This window comes from Elephantulus edwardii, unplaced genomic scaffold, assembly GCF_000299155.1.
Source record: "Elephantulus edwardii isolate Elephantulus edwardi_28Jun2011 unplaced genomic scaffold, EleEdw1.0 scaffold00007, whole genome shotgun sequence".
NCBI classification, from domain to species: Eukaryota; Metazoa; Chordata; class Mammalia; order Macroscelidea; family Macroscelididae; genus Elephantulus; species Elephantulus edwardii.
This window is the reverse complement of record NW_006399757.1, coordinates 25861101-25865797: the sequence shown is the minus strand read 5'-3', so window position 1 is coordinate 25865797 and position 4697 is coordinate 25861101.

The following is a 4697-nucleotide window of genomic DNA, read 5'->3' as shown; positions in this document are numbered from 1 at the left end:
TTCACTTGCAACTCATAGCAATGTACCTTTGTACATTGTACATACCTTGTGCATACATACCTATGTACCAGAACCCTAAACCCTACTCTATCCTGTGCCAACCTCACTGTCTCTGACACACCTACACTCCCATTACTCCAATCACTGAATCGATCCATCTCATCGAAAGTCTTCCTCTCTTGTGTTGTCCCTCCACTCTCCCAAACATGGTGTCCCTTCAGAAATAAGTAACCACCTTCATGCAACCTCTTTGAAGGCACACATTCACTGTTAATTGGTTAAGACATGTATAATACTTTTTGTCACTACTGATTCAGTAAAGAAATAAAAATGTACATCTTGAGGAATCAAGGCAGGAAATGAGTAAGGCATGAGTTGTACCTCAATGCATGGAGTTGCAAATTAATGATGCTCTGGGAACTCATGCAAGTGTTCCCTATAGGATCCTGGAGACTCTTCTAGCCAAGAACTCAACACTTATTGTTTCAAAGTATAGCATATGTTCCAAGCACTTGACATAGTCATCACCAACTATAGTGGAAGTCACAAATCCTGGCTACATTTGACAATCACTTGGAAAGCTTTTAACTAACCTGCATGTCCAGTCCCTAAGAGAGTCTAATTTAGTGTGGGGTAAGACCTACCCATCAGTATAAAAGTCCCACAGACTACTCTTATGCCTTGCCATTTAGCCTTTCTTAGAACCATTTGCCCATAAGTTAACAGTTCTGACTCATTATGATATCCTGTGTGTCAGAGTAGAACTGGTTTGACTGGAGTGACTGATTTTTTCAGAAAGTGATTGTCATGTCTTTCTTTTGAGGTACCTTTGGTTGATCGAATTTCTCAGCCTTTCCATTAGCAATTGATCATGTTAACCACATCCCTACCCAGGTGACTTTATCCTTGGCTCACAGGTACTATTATTAATTGCTGGAAAGCTGTATCATTCTCTCTTTTCCAAGGTTTCTAGCCTGTTCACTTCTGCATTTCCACACCTAAAAAAAATTAATATCTAAAATTCACTAGGAAACATGTTATAGTGTAGATTCTGAATCACTGTACCTGAATTCACTGAAAATTCTCTGCAGGCTGTTGAACTGAAATGATCTGTTTTGAAGCCCTGCTCTTCTCTGCCTCTCCTATCCTCTCAGAGGCCTGTCTTCTCAAGTTCCCTGTGACCCTGGTTCCTTCTCTAAAGCCTTCTGAAATCAGCTCCTCAAGATTCTTTCCAATTAACAAATAAGAGCTTTTCCACAGGGAGTAGAGATTAGTAAGAAGAGTGGACAAAGGAAAATTTTGTATGTCCCTTTTATTATTTATCACCAAAACATTTATTTAGCACTCACAATGTGCTGCAATAAAGGGGATTGCCTTCTCTGGTTTTTAGCTGCTTTGAGTAGAGTTAGTCATGTGGTTTTATATTTCTCTATTTAACTGCCTGTGAAGTTAATAGTTAGATACAATTCTGGAATTAAGCTGGTACAACTCTAAACTCAATATATAGCTTCTAAAGAAAAGAGCAATTGTTGTCTCTAAGATTGCAAAAATCCAATTAAGTATCACTTTCCCCTGCTGCTAGATAGATTTAGACCCTGGAAATAATGTTAACAACACCACATGAACACCCTGGACAATCACCATGCTCCTTTTACTGAAACCACAAGCCAGCCAGCAATTAAACTGAAAGAGCAAGAATTTTAACAGAATACCCTGGTCTTTAGTTGTAAAACAAAATGAGATGAGAGGCAGGACGTGATAAGGGCCAGTCAGTAAACAAACAAGAGAAATGTGCTATAATACTGTCTTCTCTTTCAAAGAGGAAGCATTCAAGGTCAACAAAACAGATTATAAAGGTATGTTCCCAATAGATGGTGTCTTTTCACCACCCTGGCCTATTTGCTCCTCCACACATTCTCCTCTGTAATTAAGATACATGTGCTTTTCTGGGCTTTGGGAGTTGCTGACAGACAGCTCAGCTGCCAACAAAGTGTGAATTGCCAACAGCAGGTTCCTTAATGTTAGCTGGAGCCCCAGGCAATGCCAGGCTGTGCAGCTACACCTCAGGACCTAGGCTGACTACAAAGCAGGGTGTTAAACAGTTTCAAGACACATGAAAACTGGCATTTGATTCAGAATGCTGCCTTTCCTTTAAAAGATGGAGATGAAAGGGTTTGAGACAGAGCAACTGCATGCTGTTCTTGCTATATCAGTCAAACCCCATTATCTCCTCAGGAAACTCCTCCTAAGATTGATTCAGGGTAAACCAGATCTCCACTCTGCTCCAAAGCACGGACCTGGCTCCCCAAAGCTGAGAAAAGACAGGAAGACAGGGTGGTCTTTACAATGGTGTAACTGAAAAACTCTCCCTTGCCACACAAATCTTAAAATCATAGCCTGCCCTCTTTTGTTACTGAAAGAGACTGAGTCCTGTCTACCTGGGCTGTGACTCATGAAAAACCATAGATCTTTGACATCTGGGCCAAGGAGACATTCTGAGTGCTTGCTAGAGGAAAGCCAAAGGGTGTTGCTGCAGTGATCTTTTATGCCAAAGGGTGTTTCTGCAGTGATCTTTTATGCCACATCTGGTCACAAATACAGCAAGGGTCCCATTAGCTTTGAAAATGTTCTTGGTTATCTGACAGAACTTGAAGGACCCAAAGTCAATCACAAGATTGACAGCTCTATCACTGACAGGGCAGTGCTGCATTTGGACGAGGAGGGTTTGGGGAGCGGGCACCCCATAACCCTCACCTAATCAGTGATCACAAATGAGATCCTGATAACTTGAGTTACTATTTTTATTATCTTTATTGAGTAATTTTTTTCAAGATAAGTTCTAAAAACACATTAATCTTTGTTCCTTTCACAGAAGAGCCTCCAAATAAAATGCCTGGAGAATTTTTAAATACTGTCATTATTACATTATTATTATAATTATTTCATACAAGGCAGTTCCTCTTGCTGTCATAAATTTTCTTTAAGTTTGAAATTATTTCAAAATTTAGAAAAATTTAGATGAAATAGTTAATCATTGTCTGAGAACGTTGAGGTGAGGCACCCTCAGAGAGCCTGTTGCCATCACTGGAGAACAACTCGGGGGTATAAACAGTTGGAGCCCAGCACTGCAGAATACAGGCTAGAAACCTGTCACACACAAACTCCTTCAGACTTTGCTTCCAAATGGGCTCCTCATCTGAGACCAAATACATACTTCTTAAAAAAAATTAAAAGTTTCTTACTTGGAAGGCAAACCCACAAGAAACAAAAGATACCATCTGACTCAGATTTTTCTGTATTTACTAACCAGAAAACCTCTGTCAGTTGAGTGTAAATTCTAGGAGTGGGACAAAGAGGAGGTGATGGGGTTTCAGGGAAGGAGTCCTGCTCAGCCCAAGAAGGTACGCACAGCTTATCAGAATCTCATCACTACATTTATTCTCCAAGGTGTTACTTAATCAGATTTGCACAAACAAAGCCTATTTCTGAACTCCTCATCTGACTTAGAGGATTCCCAGAATGACCTTCACTGGGACTGTAAATCTCAAAACCAAAAACGTAAAAAGTTCCCAGTTATGCAGTTAACGCCATTAACTGTCTCACGTGGGTCTCAATCTGACCTACTTCCTTGACCTCCAAGTGACTCCTTTTCAGTTTAAACAAATTCAATTTAAACAATTTCTGTTGCTTAGGTATTTCAACTTTAAAATTACATTATATTACAATATAAGCTAGCCTCACATTGCTCAACAATTTCACTTCTCATGTTTTTTTGGATTTCTACGCCAGGGATGTGTCCTGTCTCCATACCTTTTCAACTTGTATGCAGAACAGATTATCCGGGAGGCTGGGCTCTATGAGGGGAAATGTGGGGTCAATATTAGTGGAAGTTCTATCGAAAATCTGCATTATGCAGATGACACAACCCTGCTTGCTGAAACTGAAGAGGACCTGAAGTGCTTGCTACAGAGGGTCAAGGACTGCAGCCTGCAATATGGATTGAGGTTCAATGTCAAGAAAACAAAGATTCTCACCACTGGACCAATTGGCAGCATCAGGATTAATGGTGAAGAGATTGAGATTGTTCACAGCTTTAGTTTGTTTGGCTCCATAGTCAATAGTCTTGGCACCAGCAGCCAGGAAATTAAAAGACATATTGTGATGGGAAGGTCTGCTGTTAGGGACCTCTCCAAAGTGCTGAAGAGCAATGGTGTCTCTTTGGAGACTAAGGTGCTTCTGATACAGGCCATGGTCTTTGCAATCACTTGTTATGCATCAGAGAATTAGACAATGACTAGGGAGGATAGAAGGAGGATTGATTCCTTTGAGCTATGGTGCTGGAGAAGAGTATTGAGTGTACCATCGGCTGCTAATAAAACAAGCAGAATCATCCTGGAGATGGTTAAATCAGGAAGCTCCTTGGAGGCAAGGATTCTGAGGCTTCGCCTGACATACTTTGGAGATGTTGTAAGGAGGGACTGGTCCTTGGAGAGGGACGTCATGCTTGGGAGGGTGGAGGGACAGTGCAGGAGGGGAAAGCCCTCTTTGAAGTGGATTGATTCAGTGACTGGGGTAATTGGGATGGGTGTATTGGAGAAAGTGTGATTGGCACAGGACAGAGCAGAGTTTATCTTCAGTTTTGGGATGGGCACCATCTTTGTAGAAAAGTGACAATTCTTTAACTTTTTAAAGGTCAC